Genomic DNA, 21,705 nt, shown 5'->3' with positions numbered 1-21,705 from the left:
CCATGAGGAAATATTCCGAGGAAAATGTAGAAACCTTGGGCAAACTCAAAGATGTTAACTTAGAATTCGGGAGAATACTACCTATACAATATGTGCCTAATTTAGGAAGGTCCATTTTCAAAAGCTAGCGGCTAATACCATGACCTTACTCAAGAAGAAAAAGTAATGTTAACAAAAAAAAAAAAAAAGTGAGTATTAACTGCAAATATCACTTGATGAGAGATAGAGGGCAGAGGTTCATCTGAATGAGCAACACAAAAAGAGGCCTCTCAGAACAATCCCAGAGACATAATGAAAAAATAAACTGCAACTCATGAAAAATATTAAAGGTGATAAAAATACTTTTCACATTTGCTCCATGTGACGAGAATAAGGAAATAGAGACTTATTGCTTAGAGCAACGTTAGTTATAACTATTAGGATGTAATACCCAATATCTCTTCCTTTATCCTCTCTGTAAAAACCATTCTTTACTGAATTGATCTCCAGTAAAGGGGGTCCATCGCCAGATGTCACACTAAGCACAGTAGTCAGATTGTCTTATTGAGAATTAAAAATCACACCATGATGTAGATATTATGATCATCCCTTTTCTCACAAATGGGAAATGGAAATTCAAAGAGGTTATGAAGCTTGTCCACAGTCACACAGATATAAATGTCTGAGCCAGTGGATGCACTCAAGTAGCTGACTCCAGAACCCATGTTTTAATCACTGTTCTTCATTCTCTGTAATGTGAAAGGAAATCACTCCTCAGAATGGAAATGACAGAACAAGCATGAGGGTGAGAGTATGAATAATCAAGGTCTCTCTGTGTGGTATCTAGACACCTCACCATTGGCTAAGATTAATTACCCTTCAGGGAACTAAAACTCCATACTGAAGAGCCCAATGATCTATGATGAATACTGGAACAATCATCTGCATCTAAAGACTAGGTGATGTCTCAGACTTCCAGAATGATGAAGTTTAGCATCATAATAACAATAGTCTATTCATGTTATCTTCGTCCTAGGAAAAATTATAGATGTTCTATCAGAAAGTTTCAAAAACTAAATTGGTCTGTAAAATTAAAGACTGTGTTAATTAACAAAGAGCCATGACAGATGAAAATATTAGCATTTTATTTTTTTTATTTAGTAAATATAAATTTCCAAAGTACAGTTTATGGATTACATTGGCTTCCCCCACCCCATAATTTCCCTCCCACTCGCACCCCTCCCATCTCCTGCTCCCACTCCCATTCCATTCACATCAAGATTCATTATCAATGATCTTTATATACAGAAGATCGATTCAGTATATATTAAGTAAAGATTTCATCAGTTTGCACCCACACAGAAACACATAGTGTAAAAATACTGTTTCAGTACTAGTTATAGCATTACTTCACATTGGACAGCACATTAAGGACAGATCCCACATGAGAAGTAAGTACACAGTGACTCCTGTTGTTGACTTAACAATTTGACACTCTTGTTTATGGTGTCAGTAATCTCCCTAGGCTCTAGTCATGAGTTGCCAAGGCTATGGAAGCCTTTTGGGTTCTCCGACTTTGCTCTTATTCTGACAGGGTCTTAGTCAAAGTGGAAGTTCTCTCCTCCCTTCAGAGAAAGTTACCTCCTTCTTTGATGGCCCTGTTCTTTCCACTGGGATCTCATCGCATGGATCTTTCATTTAGATTTTTTTTCCAGAGTGTCTTGGCTTTCCATGCCTAAAATACTCTCATGGGCTCTTCAGCCAGATCCGAATGCTATAAGGGCTGATTCTGAGGCCAGAGTGCTATTTAGGACATCTGCCATTCTATGAGTTTACTGTGTATCCCGCTTCCCATGTTGGGTTGTTCTCTCCCTTTTTGATTCTATCAGTTAGTATTAGCAGACACTAGTCTTGTTTGTGTGATCCCTTTGACTCTTAGACCTATCAGTGTGATCAGTTGTGAACTGAAATTGATCACTTGGACTAGTGAGATGGCATTGGTACATGCCACCTTGATGGGATTGTATTGGGATCCCCTGGCACTTTTCTAACTCCACCATTTGGGGCAAGTCCGTTTGAGCATGTCCCAAATTGTACATCTCCTCCCTCTCTTATTCCCACTCTTATATTTAACAGGGATCACTTTTCAGTTAAATTTAAACACTTAAGAATAACTGTGTGTTAATTACAGAGTTCAACCAATAGTACTAGAACAAAAAAAAATACTAAAATGGATAAAGTATTACATTGTATATTAACAGTCAGGACAAGAACTGATCAAGTCACTGTTTCTCATAGTGTCCATTTCACTTCAGCTGGTTTCCCCTTTGGTGGTCAGTTAGTTGTCACCGTTCAGGCATTTTAAAATATAAAACATAGCAAAATAAATTTTAATGCTTAAAGTAAATATTTTCATTGGAAGAAAGTCATAGACCACATCTGTGGAATATAGTAAAGACTAGGGGCTGAACAGTATATTGCAATGGATTTTAAAATTGTTGTGCAAGTTTATTAAAAGAATTTACTGCTAGATCAAAGTCAACATGGAGGCCGGCACTGCAGCTCACTAGGCGAATCCTCCTCCTGCGGCACCAGCACCCCGGGGTTCTAGTCCCGGTTGGGGCGCAAGATTCTGTCCCGGTTGCTCCTCTTCCAGGCCAGCTCTCTGCTGTGGCCCAGGAAGGCAGTGGAAGATGGCCCAAGTCCTTGGGCCCTGCACCTGCATGGAAGACCAGGAGGAAGCACCTGGTTCCTGGCTTCGGATCAGTGCAGCGCACCGGCCATAGCAGCCATTTGGGATGTGAACCAACAGAAGGAAGACCTTTCTCTCTCTCACTGTCTAACTCTGCCTGTCAAAAAAAAATAAAAAATAAAAAATAAAAAAAAACCAAAGTCAACATGGAAAGCTTTTAAGTGACTTATCCAGAGTTCTTCCCTCAGCCCTACATATACCAATTTTTTTCTCAATAAAGATACAAAAGATCTATTCAACATATTTAAGGATGATTAAAGGGGAATGGGATAATTCAGAGTGTTACAGGAAGACTTCCATATTATTTAAACAGAATGAGACGATGGGTTAAATCTTACCAGATATTATGTAATAAAGGTAAATTTTTAAAACACATTCTTTCACTAAACAACTAAACGAGTTGCACTCTAACAGGAAGGCCACGTGACATCCCAAGAGGACATACAAAAATGTCTTGGGACTCTGACTGCGCGTGACGCTTCACACAGTCAGCAGAATGCTCTGCACTGGACTCACCTTCAGGAGCTACTGTTTGCAATCCTGGCCTTCAACAAGTCAAAAATTACCCCGGAAGACAAGGAGCTCAGGGAAGAAAGCGTGAATAAAGCCTGAGGGGAGGAAAACACCTCAGTTATGTTCATCAATTACACTGCTTTAGGGCGTAAGTCAAGGGAACGCCAACTCACTGAGGCGTAAAAAATAAGAAGTTGCATTTTCTCACAGAACAGGGGCCTGAGAGAGAAAGCAGCCTTCACACTGTATTGACAAATGAAAGTGTCAACCCCACAGTGCATTTCCACCAGCAACCCCTCTTCTTATGTGTCGCTCCCCCTCTTCGTGGAGGAACGACACAGGACCCTGCGCTGTTCTTTTGTCTGCTCGGCCCTCCCCGGGTTTGCTGCTGGTTCTTCCCGGGTTGGCTACTGACCCTTCCACCTCCGTGGAAGGGCGGTTCCCCCTGCCACATTCCCCACTTCAGCAGGGGAGCGGCACACCGCCGGCCGGCTCTCTCGGGGGCTGCACAGGTGTTCCTTCAGATAGATGTTCCTGGTGCATGTTATCTCTCTCCTCCTTTATAGTCCTCTTCCACCAATCCCAACTCTGCTACCCACACGCCGAGTACGCTGCTCTCCTCCAATCAGGAGCAGGTCCTGCTGTTTATTGGTTGAACTGGAGGCAGCTGTGTAGAAGCTGTTTCCTCCTCTCCCAGCACCACATTGTGGGAGAGCAGATGCATAGAATAAGTCTTAATTCGAGTAACTTAGTCTAATCCGAGTTGCTCCCCACACTTATGGCTCTCTCATTTAGTAAGAGAGAGAAAGGAATATTTTCCCAGAAGACTCAATTGTGAGGCCACAGGTCAGGATGGTGTCTCTTTACAATATCCTGGGCTTGATCACTTACTCATCACTTCATCACAGGAATGTGACTGACCCTACACTGACCACAATACCCCAGATCTAGCCATGGAGCATGCTCCTTGGAGGCATATTGAGATATGAGAGGGATGATGCATGTTCGAGCCAAATTGAAGAGTTCTGATTAAAAATAAAAAAGAAGGAAGACCAAGCATGTCCACCTCAAGAAGTTCTTTGGAAAACTAGATGGTAGTTTTCAATTTCTTAGACATTAACCCATGGAAATATATGCTACAACTTGAGAGGAGGAAATGTAAAATTAATATTTGGAAGTTAAAGGTGAATAAAAAAGGGTTTCTCAAAAAGGTAATGGAAAAATGTGTGCTATAAAAAAAGCTATACATTGATTTCATCATTTTCCACAAACTTTTCGAAGTACTCACAAAAGCAGCAAGTAAGAACTGGAATTTGCTACATACGGAAAGAATTTCTCACTTATATTATGTTCTCCAGAGTGGGAAAACTACCACACACCTTTTTTTTTTTTTTTTAGAAAGCTTTTATTTAATAAATATAAATTTCATAGGTACAGCTTTTGGATTATAGTGGTTCTTCCCACATACTCACCTTCCCACCCCCAAACCATCCCGCCTCCTACTCTCTCACCCATCCCGTTCTTCATATACCCTTTAAAACATCTTCCAACCAGTGCCAACTCTGCGATTCCTCAGGTTTTGTTCTGCACAAGTGTGTATCCACCGTAGTGAGACTGCAGCTTCAGCCACTTTCAAACTGCACAGGAATCTTTGGCATGATGCCTCTAGAGGAGACAACAATGTTCTGGGCTTGAAAGCTTCCTCCCATAGCACAAACGACTACTGAGAGGAGCATCTTTCTATATTTTTCACCAAGTTGCCATGTGTACTAGTTAACCTGACAATGTGCCAATACCATATTTCTTGTGCTGAATTTAGTAACTTCCTGAAATAATTTGAAAAGAATAGACTTTCGGTATCAAAATATAACAAAATATTTTAACATGTAGTAATTTTCCAAGAACTTTTCCATAGTAAAAGTATGTATTAAGAATATTCTCGGCCGGCGCCGCGGCTCACTAGGCTAATCCTCCGCCTTGCGGCGCCAGCACACAGGGTTCTAGTCCCGGTTGGGGCACCAGATTCTGTCCCGGTTGCCCCTCTTCCAGGCCAGCTCTCTGCTGTGGCCAGGGAGTGCAGTGGAGGATGGCCCAAGTCCTTGGGCCCTGCACCCCATGGGAGACCAGGAGAAGCACCTGGCTCCTGCCTTTGGATCAGCGCGGTGCGGCCGCGGCGGCCATTGGAGGGTGAACCAACAGCAAAAGGAAGACCTTTCTCTCTCTCTCTCTCTCTCACTGTCCACTCTGTCAAAAAAAAAAAAAAAAAAGAATATTGTCACTTTGTATATAAGGAGACTGATGTCTAAGTTGAGATACAACCAATATAAAGGGTGGATTTGGATTTTCCAATCCATGTCTACTGGATTCCAAGTAAATACAATGATAATAGCAGTACTTCTCCCTCTTCCTTTTCCTTCCTTCTCTCCTTTTTTGTTTGTTTCTTCTACTGAGTATACATATCTTCTTCTGGTTAGGATAATTAAATATTTCTATAATAATTATTATTATTATAGCAAGACTGCCCTCTCTAATGCATTGATTGCTGAGGATTTTCTGTTATTGTTTTTTTTCACACACCCACAAAGCATTTAAATATCACAGTAATAGTATCATTCTAGCATTGGATTCACATATATGTAAGGACTTCAAAAAGTTCATGCAAAGATATAGTTAAAAGTTAAGTTTATTTTAGTGCAAAAGTTTGGACTCTGGAGCAAGAATTTGGCCTCACAGCAAGAATGCAGCCTCACAGTACAAGACACCAATTATGAGACCTATGTCCAACGTTGGAACACCTGGGTTCGATGCTCACTTCTAACTCCTGACTCCAACTTCCTTCTAAAGTGAACACTGGCAGGCAGAAGTGATGGCTCAAGTAATTGGGTTGCTGCCACCCAAGTGGGAGCTTGGATGGAGTTCCTGACTCCCAACATAGACCCAGCCGAGTTCTAACCCCCGTGAACTTCTGGGGAGTGCAACAGTATGTAGTAGCTCTCTCTGTGGTTCTCTGTCTTTCTGCCTCACAAATAAACAAAAATTTAAAAATTGGGGCCAGCACTGTGGCATAGTAGACTAGGCCTCCATCTATGGTGTCAGCATCCCATATGGGCACCAATTCGTGCCCGGCTGCCCCTCTTCAGATCCAGCTCCCTGCTAATGTGCCTGGGAAAGCAGAAGAGGATGTTCCAAGTACTTGGGCCCCTGCACCCACATGGGAACCTGGAAGAAGCTCCTGAATCCTGGCTTCAGATCAACCCAGCTCCTGGCATTGCAGCCATTTGAGGAGTGAACTGGCAGGTGGATCTTTCTCAGGTCTCTCCCTCTGTCTCTCTGTAACTCTGCCTCTAGAATAAATAAATAAAATATTTTTAAAAAATAATTTGAAATCCACGCACAGGTTTTTCATAATATACATTTCTCATAACATATTGAAACTCCCAATATGTTCCTGTTATGGCTCTGTTTCAAAGAATGGATTGCATATCACCTACACTTTATATCAGATCTGATTTTTCCATTATGCACCCCCTTCTGTGATGATCCATGTTAAAATAACTTATGTTGAGAATCGTTTTTATACTAAATTAAAGTTCTAGTCAAGGATTTAGTATATCTTGAATTTATCTGCTGTCACACACTGAATCCCTCCAATTTCCTTTTCTTTATTAAAATATGACTTATATCCAAGTGTATTTTGATACCACTTTACTAAAAATAAAGTTGAAGGTCAAAGAAGTGAACTCTTTTTTATGCCCAATTCTGTTGGTCAGATTTATATTTAAAAATAAAAGGGAAAATCATAAAAATTATAGAATGACAGCAGAGGCTAAGAACTACCAGATTAAAAAAAAAAAAAAAAAAAAAACAAGAGTATCAGAGAGCTCTTTGGCTATCTTACTTTTTATATTTTACAATTATTTAGGGGCAGGCATTAAATTTAACTCTTAAGATGCTAGTTGGGGTTCCTGTGTCTCATATGTGAGTGACTGGTTTCAATTCTGGTTCTGCTTCCAATTTCAGCTTCCTACTAATTCAGATACTGGGAGGTAGTAATGATGCCTGAAATGATTGGATTCCGGATACCATGTGGGAGACCTGAATTCAGTTCCTGGAAATCCCTGGCTAATTGTTGCACTCATCTGGGGAGTGACCCAGTGGAAAGGATCTCTGTGTGTGTCTCTCTCTGCTCCTCAAGTTACATATATATATGTATGTAATTACATATATGTGTAATATATATACATAATTTATGTACATATTTGTATATGACTTGTAATATATATAATGATATATATCTGTTTAAAAGGATATGTAAGTGACTACAAATAATAAAAAGGTTTATAAAAAAGAAGGAAAATGAAAGTAGGAAGTAATGAAGAAAACAGGGCAAGGAGAGAGGAGTAAAGAGGCTTATTGATAGTGTATTTTGGTTGGGTACTAAGTGATGCTCATAATTTGTCCAGGAAGCTTGAAAAGCTACCATAAATTTTTTAAGAAGTCTTAGCATGCATTTTCAGATAACCCAAGTCCTTATGGATTAAAAGGGAGAGTACAGACAGGAGATCAGTTCTGGGGAGAAGAGGAGAACTAAGGTTATGATTTTGTAAGGATTATTGATTATTTTTTAGAGCTCACATTTTATTTGTGTTTCAGAAGGAAAAGAAAAGAAAATGCAGAAACCCCTGGCTAGATGTATCAACTGAGATATTTTGAAGAGAATGAAACCATCAATCTAAACTTGCAATGCATAAGAGACTTGGAATCAATGGAAAACACCTTATACTGAAATAAAGCCTGATTCCATATTAAGCATAGACTGCACCTCCATGAAGTGGCTGACTAAAAATGGGACACATGGGGCCGGCGCTGTAGTGCAGCGGGTTAATGCCCTGACCTGAAGCACCGGCATCCCATATGGGCACCGGTTTGAGACCCAGCCCCTCCGCTTCCAATCCAGCTCTCTGCTATGGCCTGGGAAAACAGTAGAAGATGGCCCAAGTCCTTGGGCCCCTGCACCTGTGTGGGAGACCCCGAAGAAGCTCCTGGCTCCTGGCTTGGGATCAGCGCAGCTCTGGCCATTGCGGCCATCTGGGGAGTGAACCATTGGATGGAAGAACTCTCTCTCTCTCTCTCTCACTCTCTCTCTCTCTCTGCCTCTCCTCTTTCTGTGTAACTCTGACTTTCAAATAAATAAATAAAATCTTTAAAAATAAATAAAGAAAAGTGGGAGACAGAAGCACAGCTCCTGTGACTATTAGGAGAGCCACATACGCCAGTGCCTTCTGGGCACCCACTCTCTCTTCACCTGCAAGATCAGGGCACTGCGTGCGATTCCCCACAGGAACGTCCATCCTTCCTATACCGAAGTACAATTGATTCTAAAGGGAGTTTCTGAAAATTCCCTTCTTCAACAAGATCAAGGCTTTTGAGCAAAACTCAGAATTACAATATTTTAGTAAAAAAATGATGGGCGACGTAGATATGCTTTTTTGTCATTTTTAATATTTTATGCTTCTTCACTATAATTATAGATTCTGAAGTAAGCTCTCTTTTGTTGTTCTATATGAAAATTGTGCTATTTTAAAAATTTATTTGTATATTTATTATGTTTATTTAGGGTGCCTAAGATGCTTAACAGAGCAGGATAGCAATACCAAATCCATATTCACTCTGTAAGTATGGTAACACATTATGATAAAATGTGAATGTTCATAAGTATTCCAAATCCTATAATTATTCCAAATTCCATAAGTATTCTACTAACCGTTCTGAATATGTAAATTCTATGTTTTGCATTAAAATGAAGAAACTGTATGACCAAGAACATATTGCAGAGGCCATATGATGTGTGTAAGATGTATCAATGGGATGAGTTCAATTTAGTTTTCAAAGGCCTACTGTATTTTATTTCTTGAGATATCATACTAATAAAATATAGTTTTGGCTCCTGGAGAAGGTTGAGTCCAGTGAAGAGAGAGACATAAACATCTGAAGTCGATGCAGAGAGTGGTAGAATTCTCAGCACGTGTACTTAGTCTGATGAAACAAGATAAGACAAGAAGGGACCCTAATTCAAACAAGCCCCCTTCACTAACTATTCCTGATTCCTTGTACATCTGTTCCTGGACCCCAACTTCAGGAAAGGTATAGCGGAGCACAACATGCTATTACACAGATCCTGAACCATGCTCTCCCCACGTCACTGCAGACTGCGGTCTACTCCTTATCTGGGCCTCCTGTTGGCCCTTCCCAGCTTCTTTGACATCAGTGGGGTACAGGAAACACTACCCAGTATATGGCACATTGGCATACTGAGTACATTAACCTGCTGGAAACAGAAAGTTACAGAAGCAAAACGATTTCTCTGACCATCTCCTGCCTCCTCTCTCCTGAAGAAAATTCCAAAGAAACTGCAATTCTTCTTTTCTCACACTGTCTTTCCTGTTGCAAGCCAAAAACCCAGGAAGATCTCACTTTCACATTCTGCCCTGAAGAGCCTGGTTTCTCACCACATGTCCTGGAGGAAAGACATGTCACAAGGACAAAAAGGATCTGTTCAAACAGACCTTGACAAGCTCACCCCCCTTTATTGGCATTAGATCTTATCCTTCTGTCTCCAAGTATATTTCTATGTGATTGTCCATAAAAATATACCTTTTTCCTTGTTCTTTATTTCCTGTGAAGAATCTCGTGTCATGTAAAACTTAAAATTTGTATGATTTTCTCTTGTTAATATGTCTTTGTTATAGGGATCTCAGGTGTGAACTTTGCAATGAATGAGAAGTCTTTTCTCTCCTACAATGTACTCATTCAAAACCATCTAAGTTTTCAAACCAATTCTGGTTCTGTGTTCTCCCTACCTTAGACTGAGAATCTCCCAGGCTTTGGATGAATGACCCAACTCCACCTGTGAGAGATTGTTCTTGTGTCTTCTTCCTGTACGTGGGACTAGACTGGTTTTGCCACCATCTGTGAAATTGCATGTGACCTTCTGATTGGGTTCTATCTGTGTGGAACATGAATAGAAATGATTTGCACCACTTTCAGGCCTGATCCTTCAAGAAAAGTCCCATACACAATCTTCCATGCTCTGACATCTTCTACAGAATGATGCACAGTGAGCAATGAAAAGTAAAGGAAATGCTAGACAGACTGGAACATGTAGAATAAATTGGTTATTAATCAAATTACCATCAAGTCATTAGACAAAAGAACTTTATTCAAGTTATTGCAACACGCATTAACAGGTGGAAAGCATTTGCTGTTTTTTGGTAGGGATCCGCTCACTATACCTTTACATGCAACAGTCGCCTCCAGGTTTCAAGCCACAAAAGTAAACTCGTACTTAAAATTGCCAGCAAATGATTGGAATAGTTAGGGGATTTAAATGCAATTTTTCTCATTTCCTTTCTTAGTTCCATGAGGGATGCTAAAAATACAGATTTAACTGCCTTCAGTATTTTCATCACCTTATAATTTAATTTGAGTATTTTGTGGCCACAGGCATTCTTCGTAATAAAGCTGAAATTATTTGAAGGAGAGCAGCTGCTGGAAACTGATGATTTTGTCAGGAATTTTAGGTTATACTCCTAGCTCTGCAATAGACTCATTAGGCAGGTTACTGTTTCTTTGTCAGGCAGGTTTGAGGGGTAGTGTATTCAGATTCTTTAATTTTTCTTTTTACTATGACAAGGAAACTCCTGTGGCCTTTTCTAGGATCCACAATACATTTCTGGACTCTGTGTTTTATCCTTAGATCTGTTCCTTTCACTCTCTCTGATTCTTTGTTCAGATATCACCCATCCTGCAGTTGTTTTCAATGAACTGAACAAGTTTGGGGAAATCCCCTAGCAAAGTGGCACTTAGGTTTGTGTCATCCATGACAGACAGAATCACTATGTTAATATAAATATATCCCTTCCAAAATGTCAACAACTTTTCTGGCTTTACCAATTATTTTAGATATTGCAAATGATGGTACCTCTCCTCTCAAGCAAGTTATCGTTTCCTAGCTTCTGCAAGAGACAGATATGGTAAACACTGGGGCGTAAATACTTCAAGTAATATGTGTAGAGAAAATAGCTTCAGGAATTTTTAACATTTTCTAAAGCACTTAACTAAAAATAAGCTTGCAAGGGAACAGCAGAAGAACCTACTATGTTGCAGACCGTGATACCTAGCTTCTGTTTATTAACTGCTCATTCAGCTGCCAAGACCACAACTTCCAGGGACTTGTTACTTAGTTGCTGGCTAAATATTTGATTTTTAATGATGTACTACTTTCCCTTTTGCAATAATATTTTACTTTATCATTACACACATACAATAGCACAATTTCCTTTTAAAAAGTTCTATAAAAGTAATTAAAGGCAAAATAAAATACAGTACCTATTTTTCACAACTTTACTAAATGATGGGCGAGCTCATAAGTAGAGGAAATTGATGAACTGAAGAGGCAAAACAGATGGGAAGGCTGCATCCACGTGCCAACACACTCCAGCCTGCAGTCTGTTCCAGATTTTGCCAAGGCCAGAATCATAGAGAAAGAAATACTAGGAGCCTGATCCAACAGAACAGGCCCATCGTCCCCTTGGGTGCTTAAAAGCAGGCTTCCCGGCTCCAAGAAAAGCAGCGCTGTGTGGAGCAATATCCCACCAAAGCACCCTGTTCCTGACCTTCTGGGAGTTTGTATGGAAAGTATAAGGTCCTTTGCAGGGGAGAAAGGAAGACCATCTCTCTACCCAGGCAATGGTGATACGGAGACAATAGTCTTCTCTTTTTTCTCAAGTGGCTCTCAAGACCCCCTAACCCCCAACGCCATCCCCTGCATATACACAATTTTGTAACTAACAAGATCTTTCCTTTTTGTTTTATTAGTATGTGGTGGATGCCCAGCTAATTTAGCAGAGGTACACCAATGATTAGAATGAGAATTCTGCTCATAAGTTCGTTGCCACTTGAATATGCTAAGAAAAGCTTTCAAAGAAAACTACTAAGACAGGAAATAGTGTGGTAAAGTGAACTGGAATGAGAAAGTAAATCAAGCCAATTTTCTTCTGGCTCCTGAATATTCTTTCATTTGCCAAGATGGTGGCAAATTAATAATTGGACAACAAGGGTATCCCCAGTTCCTAACCCAGGTCATTCTTGATTAGTGTTCTAATTAGTACCTTGTGAGTAAAGTACATTTAGTGCATCAGTAATGTAAATGTGGGGCAGAGGTCAGGTGCTTTAGTGGGTTTTAATATTTAAGCTTTTGCTGAATGCTCCCTATAACAGAAAGTAGAAAGAAAGTGCCAAGAGTAAGACACTGGTAAAGTAAAGTTTGCTATTTTGTATTGTGAAATATTAGGAAGCCAGTGTAGAAATGGCCATTTTATAGAAATAATAAATAAAATGAGTGTCTTAGTCCATTCTGTAGCACTCTAGCAGAATATCGGACATTGAGTAATTTATAAAGAACAGAAATTTAGATTCTCATGGTTTTGGAGGATGGGAGATCCAAGGTCAAGACACCAGTGTCTGAAGAGGGTCTTTTTACTGCCTCCTGTAGAGAAGAGGAACATTGTGCCTTTGCACAGCAGAGGAAGGAGGACAAAGAAAGACAGGAACTCCCTCTCAGGATCTAAACACCTCCCGCTGGCTTTCACCCTCCACCACTGTCACACTGGAGATTAAGTTTCAACAAGGATTGTGGAAAGGACAAGGACTTTCAAATCATAGCAATAGGAAAATATATATGCTATATCTTCATTGAAAGAAGCCCAAATCAATTTAAATAAACTAACCTGATATTTGTCTGTTTTCTTTTGTAAGAGCAAACAATGGATTCCAACAACGATTTTTGGCAGTTGTCTCTGAGGAATGAATGGAGGACCTTAGGAGGAAATAGAGCAACAAAATAAGGGGAATGAATTCAAGGTGAAAATCTACTTGTGATGGACATGTATTTGATGATGGGTAGAGAACAGAGAGCAACGTAAGAGTGCTGTTTGGGGAGGAAAGGCTATAAGTCAAAACTGATTTGGTCAAATGGTACTTTAGTCAACCACACCTTAAAGACTACCCTCAACAAATAGTCAATTAAATGGAGATACAGCAGCTGTAAATCACGATGATTTCACAGGGACAAGGCATCTAATGCCTACTGCTGACCATATATTTTAGAGGACAATTAGTCCATGAGCATACCCTTGCGTCGGAGCTTAAGGCCAAAGTTGGGATTTGGGTTAAAAATACCTACAGATATCTTTATACTTCTCTGTTCACACTACCTAAATAATCAGTCATTTTTCCTCTTCTGAATATTTTTGTGGAATGTATACCTCATTTGATCAAAATAAACAAGTACACTTGGAAGGTTCTAGGTAAATTTACCTTTAAATTCTCAATTCAATCCAAAGAAAATTTACAATCCATACAAACTGCTCTAAGAAGATTTACAATTGACCACTTTCACTTACTTATTCATAAAATGATTAATTGTCAATGAAATGTACAATAATAATAAGGATGTGACACAGAATGCAGGCATTAGTGTCAAATACACACTTCACTGATTTTTAAATAAGTCATCTTTGTCTACCTCATCCCACCAAATTCCAAAAGTATTTCCTTCCTCCCTTAAAGAATTGTACCTAAGAGTGATGAGAGTCTCATCCAAGGATCTGTTGTTCTGCCTGGAACCCAGAATAGGAGAGTCAAGTAGATGAGTTTATGTTTGAGGTCCAAGTGAATACTGATGTCTCTCTATGAACACACATTTTCTTTTAATTAGAAATTCCTCTTAATGATACTCCACGAGACATCAATAATTCATACCTCCCTGTACAATACATTTTGTTCAGATAATCAGATCAATACCTGCATCAACATTTACAAAAGGGAGTCCTAACTGGGGAGAGGGTGGAGTGAAAGTAGAATGAGAAAGAAAATTTAGATAAATGAGACATTTTCAGGAAGGGCAGATTTAGTTTTTCTGGCTCATGTGAGGATTTTGAAAGTCTGCAGGAAACCAGAAGATTCTGGGAATCTGATGAATGGAAGATATACAGAGATTGGAAAGCAGAAAGAAAACAAAACCCAATTTGCTCCCCCCACCCCACCCCACCCCATAGAGCCCAAGGCCAGTTTTCCACTGAATACAGTCTTTAATCTTTGGCAAAGTATTAACACCAAGTGTTAAGCAACCACATTTATTAGGGGTCTGATCTCACTGAGGACTTCTAGTAAGCACAGTCTACACCTTATTCATCTTTTTAAGCCCTGACATAGAACAGTGAGATAAGTCAAAGACAAACAAAGATGAATAAGATGGCAACTTCCTTGAAGAAACTTACTGCCAAAAAGGAATCAGCTAAGCGAAGTAAAGTTTATAACAGGCATATATGCTGAGTGTAGAGGGAATACAGGAACAAGTGAAGGAGAGTGTGATCAATGTGCAAATTCAAGAGACACTGTAATACAGAATGCATGATTCATGTTCACGTTGAGAAGAGAAACAGCAAGGAGTATTTCAGACAAAAGCAGGAAAGGGTTGAAACCCAAGTCGTGAGCCTTGCTGGGGTCCAGCTTTCATTCCCATGCTATCTAATTCAATTTCAACTCTTAACTAATACAGAAACTTATAAAGCTGTTTTATTACAAAGCTAATCATTAGTCAGTAGCATAATTACTGAGCTTTAGATTCATGTAGTATTTATCTTTCTCATTACAATTTATGTCATCAATTTACATATATAAATATTCTGAGACCAAACCATTTATTTGTATTATTGTCCCTCTTTCACCAAAAAGGAAACACTAGGAATAAAATTTCCTTCTCCTAGACTACAAAATGAATCTGTGAAATCTGTGGTTCTCAGTGCAAATCATGTTTTGCCTAAGAAAGTTTCTTAATGTTAAATTACAGGTGGCTTTGGTAATGGATTTACTGTCAGACTCACATTTGTGAACCTTTGTTGAAGGTTGTTATTTCCTGGCTACAGTGGAACTCTATCAACAGTAGTTATGTATATCATGCCAAACAATACGGCAAGAACTCTACAACACTGATACTTTGAGGAATAGTAGTACCATTTGTTGGCACGCTGGTACTTTTAAAATCAAAAGACTTACTGTGGCACTAACAAACACATTGATAAGATGTCATATACTTGAGACTCTATCCATATTCTAAAAGTGTCCTTTGAGACTTAAAGTACGTGAGGAAAGACTACACTTGAAAAAAAGTTCAAAATAGCCTATACACTGACTCTATGAAGACAGCAACCTACGAGGATATAGCAACTATACACGTTCGGCTTTCTGAAACAGTGTCTTGTAAGGTAGAACTCTCCCACTCAGTACACCCATGTGATAGTGAAGGTGCTGCCTTGAGGGTGCTGCGATTCCATGCCAAACCGAGATGTAGAGGTGATAAGAGTATTTTGAAAGTTAAAAGCTTGTCTTTTTTTGAGTACTTGCCCATGCATGTTTCTAGTCGCTGCTTGGAAAAATCAGACGTGTTTTTCAATGATAGAAATGGATGAAAAGTGAGGGAGTAAACCTGAGTCCTTAATCATCAACCATCATGCCAGCAGTGCAGCAAAACAAGAGAATACTAGTAACTAAAATTTTTAGTGCTTCATCAAAATCACCCTTTAAAAAAAAATCCTGCATGAACATATGATTTTCCTTAATTTTTAACACAAAAGTCACAAAACCCATCCAATTCAACCACTCATTTAATACTCTGGGAAAGTGAATCACAAAGAACTGAAGTGGCAGGGCCACATGACAAGGACTGGACACATCTGGATACTGTCCTGGAGATAGTCAGAAGTCATCTAGGCCAAGTATTAGCCACTAAGGTCTGTATCTATTATACTAAACAGTATGCCTCAAATTAAAAATAATATTTTGATGCCAAAGACCTTAATTAATAATTTCTCATATTTGTCCATGTTTTGTGTTACTGTCCTTTATTCATTCTTCCAAGAAAAAATTATCTAGTACTTACTATGAGTTAGGCATTACATTGTAAATAAAACACAATCCCTGTCTTCATGGAGCTTAAAACCCTCTACATCTTATGTAATATAATTCCATTATGTGAAATCATGCTATTTTAATTTGTAACTGTTATGAAGAGAAAGAACAGTATGTAGCGAGAGAAAATAATGAGAAACTAGCTATTTATTTTACACCGTGGATTGCAAAAGTCTTTCTCAAGGAATTGACATTTAAACTGCAAGGCAGATAAGAGGGGTTGGTCAGATGGAGAGTGATGGACATGGGAACAGCACATACCAAGGTGGTGGTGTGTTGAAGGCACTAAAGGGAGGGTAGTGCCATGGAGAAAGGACGGATGTGTTGAGCCTAGAGAGGCAGTCAGGGGCTGGTTTGCAGAGGTCTTATTAGGTGATACAAAAGAGTCTGAGTTTTATGCTAAGTTCACTAAGATGTTTTTTGAAGTGTATTTTAGGTCTTAATATGACACAATTTATGTTAAAATGATTAGCATTTCTTCTCAGCATTTGATAATTACTAAGGTTAACACAGACTACATATGTGCAATCTACTTGCTCTGAACCTTTAACCTGCAATGTCTGGTGCAAGATGTTGTCTAATTTCTACAAATACAGAAGTGTAGTGGTTACACAAGGCAAATAGGTAGATGCTGAGTCTTCGTGGAGTAAACTCTCAAGTTGACTTCTTCACCTGTTTCTTGCCTGGCTTCCAATCTTGTACTGCATCACTCAGCTACTTTCCTTCACTTCATCTGTATATTGGCTCCTTCTCTGCTCATTGAATTTTGCCATTTCTTACATAACTTTCAATCTCATCTCTGTCCCTTTCTGATCGTTTATAACCCTATTAGCTGTAGCCAACTTTAACATATACTAGGACTGATAGTTTATGTTTATTGAAGGAATAAATTTCTGAATGAATATTATTAATAGGAACTGGGCTTTGCTATCAACAGTATCAACAGACAATGCTAATCATTACATTGCTGCTGCTGAGAAAATACAAATAAAATCTCTAATTTAATTATTCCCCTTTACTGTATCTGGTAATCTGGATGCATTGAGCAAAATCATTATGGTTTTGTCATTTTTTTGCCAAATCTTTATAGTTCTCATCCAATCACAATTAATGATGTCAACTAACAATTGTAAAATACTTTGAAATCAAACTTGAGATTTTGTAGCATGCCTATTCATGGGATATTCTGTTCCTCTCTTTAAAGAGTACTTTTGGAGTTTGATTTCTTCTTTGAAATTTTTATTTGATTTATGACCTTCCTGACTCTTTGCCCAACTTTTTTCCTGGAATGAAAGAGCTGTCAAACAGTTATGCCATTAACAGTGCCATGCAACCTAGCCAAAATAGTCTCCTGCTGTCTCAGAGTGCTTAAAATTTATTAATATTCATTTTTATGTTCTCCTGGGGTCATTTATAATGCTGTGTGTTTGTGAGCTCCCTGCTGGGATTCATTTGACCTTGAGATAACACACATTACCAGAAAAGAATACATCTGATAAATCAGAACTAAAAAAAAAAAAAAAAATCAGCTTAAGTCATTCTGGGTACTATGTTTACTTTTCTAAGAGTGTTCTGTGGCAAATCGGCAATCATAGATCATAAATATTTTTTCTAAAGTCCAGAAATGATGCCTGTCTATATACTGAGCACACAAAACTTGACAAAGTGTAAACCAGGGCAGCTTATTTTTTGGCTCTCTCAACTTTACCAATTGCTTGCCTTCCCATGGGAAAACATAGCCTGCATCCTTTATCTTAATCCTTTGAGATATGCTTTTCGTAAGACATCACTCTTGGAAATAGTTTGGATCAACAAGTCCACAAGTTTTATTGATATTTACTCAGAGCACAATACTCTAGGGATACTGATATTTTACTAGGGGACTTAGGAAGAACTGGAAATTCTCAAGAAATACTCTAAGGAATATATTATAAGAGGTGGCCTTTCCTATGAGGAATTCTGATGGAGCTAGCTAGTTCCGAGTATGCCTTTCTTTCTGGTGCCTCTCACATCAAACTTGGTAAACCTACCCTGCCAGGCCATCCTTGAGGAAAAATTCAAAGCAAGTTTTTTCTTTCTTGCACAATCATTAAAGTAGGGGAAAGTGTGAGGTCTGGAATCAGATACATTCATTGCCAACTTCTGAACAGTTGGCTTAGTCTTCAAAGTGTGTGAGTGTGTGCGTAGGCTTTACTTAATATAATTTAATTACAGTTCTGACTTATTCTATATGAGACTCATTATTCTCAGATCTAAAATATGAATAATGGCATCTTCAGTTTAGCTTGATAAAGTGTGTCTAGCAACATACACAGTGCCTGACACATAGTGGGTAGTCAATAAATATTGTCCTATCATTAAATAAAAAGCAACTTCATTTATGCACTCCATCTCTATGAAACTAGCATACGAATTTTATATGTGGAAGTAAAATACATCAATTCAATTATAAACTGAAAATAGAATGGTATAAACTGAACATGGGTAGAAATGTGTGGGTATTGTTAAATTGACTTATTGGCTTTCCTCAAACAATGCTTAGAAAAAGAAGAAAGAAATTAACTTTAAAATATCAGCAATACATCATGTATATTACAAAATAATTGTCAACTTAAGCTGTAAAAGTAACAAAGTGAATGCTCAAAATTCTACCCAAAATTGGCTTATAAAATTTTTTCAAAGGTATATAAAATTTTTCTATAGGTATATACAAACTTTCACCTTGAAAGTTGCCTTGGACTTTTTCATATTCCATCTGCAGACTGATGAAGAAAATAAATTATTCTATGGTAATAGTCTATAAAAGGGAAACATCCATTGTCAAGTCATCCAGGACTAACACCAGAGACTGCTTTGCCAGATGAATAAAGCAAATTGTCATGTATGCATTCTTTCTGTTCACTTTAGGAAAGAGATCTATCATTTACTGTATTCCTCTACAAGTTCCTTATCAGTGACCTTCTATTTTCAGCAAAAACATTTCCCAGTCATTTTTTTTCTTACCTAGACAAAATGAAAGGCTCCCATGGTTAGAAATTTCCTGCCTACTGTCGTCTGTGTAGCCAGGCCTGCTGTGAGTCTAGTGGCACATTGGAATCAGAACACAAAGGTAAATAACTGGGGCACAGCAAGGAACTGCCTCCCCAGCCTGATATAAAGTGTAGCAGAGCCAGGGCCTTGACTCCTCTGATCTAATGGACTCCTCATCCCTCCCCAACTGCAATGACCTCCAAACTTAGGGTTTGGCTTCTTGAAGAAAGAAGGAAACATTAGAAAGAAATTTCTTCATGTGCACTTAGTCTGAGTATGCTAGTTCTATTGGTTTTTTTTTTTTAAGCTTACCTAGTAATAAGCTGGAGAGAAATGAACATGTAACTGAACTGTCAACCAGTCATTCTCCAAACCAATTAATTCTTCTAATAAATATTGAGACGAGTATATTTCAATCAGATTTTAATTGTTAGATTAAGTTCTATGTCAATAAGTTTATTTAAACATTTTGTAATCAGCTGTTAAAATCATATAAATGTGTGGGAGATTATTTTCAGTCATGAGGTTAGAAAGAGGGAAGGGTTTTTTATTTGGTTTTAATTTGATTTTTGTTCATTTCTGAATCCCCAGAAACTAAAACAGTGTTTCTAGTACCTAGTAAGAGCTTACTAAATATTTGTTGTTGGACTGAAGGAGTGAGTGAATAGGAAAAATAGACTAGGACTTCAAAAAAGACATATGTGTGAAGGTGTAGAGAATTCTGTACTCAGGAACAGTTGTAGAAATGGGAGTACTATGCTAGGACATATAGAAGTGAGAACAGCAGGACTCTCATGGAAATAATGCAATGATATCTTCAGACATACAAAGAGCATGCATTTAAGTATAAGGAATGATAAAGGAAAGCTGTTTACATAGAACATAGTAGAAGGGCGTAACGGAAAGCTAAGGCTGAACTTACACAAACACGAATATGAAAACAAATGATAGAATCATGTGTTATTCTTGGGAAAAACCTTTAATAAGTAAGAGAAAGATTGGTGGTTGAAGTTTAAATTGGATACTTACTGATGGGGATAAGCATGGAAGAAGAGAAGGAAAGCTTGAGAGTTGAGTAGGCCACAATGTTCCATGAGCCATGTTCATGTTTCATCGCTTCTAGGTGCTGCGAATTGAAATGCTTACACAGACAGGTAATGTGACTGAGCCTAGAGGTAAAGTAGAAAATCTATGACCATTCTGAAGGCAGCAGTCAATACAGCTCCAGTGATTGTTTGCCATGCAGGAATGCAGACTGACAGAGAAAGAAACCATCTGGATATTTACATAAATTCTTCTCTTTTATAAATGCTGGAAATTTTGATTTGACCCATGTAAAAATAGTTTAGGTTACATAGAGCATGAATTTATAAAACACGGTAGAGGGAAAAACTGGAATGAGATTCTTGCTACCAGTCCCAGAGCAAGTTTGTGGGTTCTTTTCTTCAACTCAGTATAGAAATAAAAAACTGGGAAACTTTTATTTGATGGAAATAGACCAGGCAGAGTGCCCGAAAGGGACACTGGCTTTGAAGAAGTGTCCAGGGTTTTTAAGGCATTACTATGCGTTCATTGGGTCATTCTATTGGGGGTCCCCCTCAATGGTCAGGGGTTTCACAGACATTTGTTGATTGGCTTGGGACTCTTGGAGATATCAGGGGTCTCCGGGAGAGAGCCCGACTCTCCCCAGGGGCTCAGCCCCCTTCTCTGCCAGCTCTGGGTGAAAGATTGCAATCACCCTGAAGCTGTGATTTAAAACCACAAGGACACACATGCAGCTCAAGAAGCTATGAGTGGGGGAGATGCTGGTCGGTCTGGAGACAGGCTTTCCCGCCACAGCTGACAGCCTGCTTGTGAAGGACATTCCACCTACACCTTAGGGCTTACAGAACCGCCAGCCCCACTGGATGGCCTCAATTCTCAGCACAATATAACTTAGATAAATTAAAAACACATTCACATAAAAACAAGACAAAATATGATATAAGATTCCACATACATTGAATTACTTAAATAAAAGCGTATCAGATTCTTGCCTTGGTTATAGAAGACTGACTATGTGATAAAAGAAGGAAATGCCAAACTTAAAAAAAAAAATCAAGAAGAGTCCAACATTGATAATAACATGGTATGGACTGAGAAATATGATTATCCAATGTTCCCTAAAAGAATCCAAACATAAATAAACACATATGATTAGTATAAAACACACACTGGGGTCAATGTCGTGGCACAGCGGGTCAAGCTGTTCCTTGGCATGTTCACATCTCATGTGGGAGTGCCTGTGATTGAGTTCCACCTCCACTTCAGATCAAACGTTCCAGTAAAGAATACCGTAAGAGGCAACCATTAACAGCATGGGGTCCTGCCACTCACACGGGCGACTTACATGGAATTTCTGG

The 21,705-nt window shown here is 38.7% G+C and overlaps 1 long non-coding RNA gene across 1 annotated transcript; it reads right to left on the bottom strand.

The window, feature by feature from the left end:
• Positions 1-2,310: 2,310 nt before the first annotated feature.
• On the bottom strand, positions 2,311-3,853 carry LOC149126985 (uncharacterized). Its single transcript, XR_016232093.1, has 3 exons — positions 3,660-3,853; positions 3,248-3,339; positions 2,311-2,828 (listed from the first exon to the last, which is right to left on the bottom strand). It is a non-coding gene; the product is annotated as an uncharacterized LOC149126985 (long non-coding RNA).
• Positions 3,854-21,705: the final 17,852 nt, after the last annotated feature.

The sequence above is a fragment of the Oryctolagus cuniculus genome, chromosome 4 (genome assembly GCF_051225735.1).
Source record: "Oryctolagus cuniculus isolate XC-2025 breed Fujian yellow rabbit chromosome 4, ASM5122573v1, whole genome shotgun sequence".
Lineage (NCBI taxonomy): Eukaryota > Metazoa > Chordata > Mammalia > Lagomorpha > Leporidae > Oryctolagus > Oryctolagus cuniculus.
Note: the sequence above shows the minus strand (reverse complement) of the source record. Positions and strands in the feature narration are given on the sequence as shown.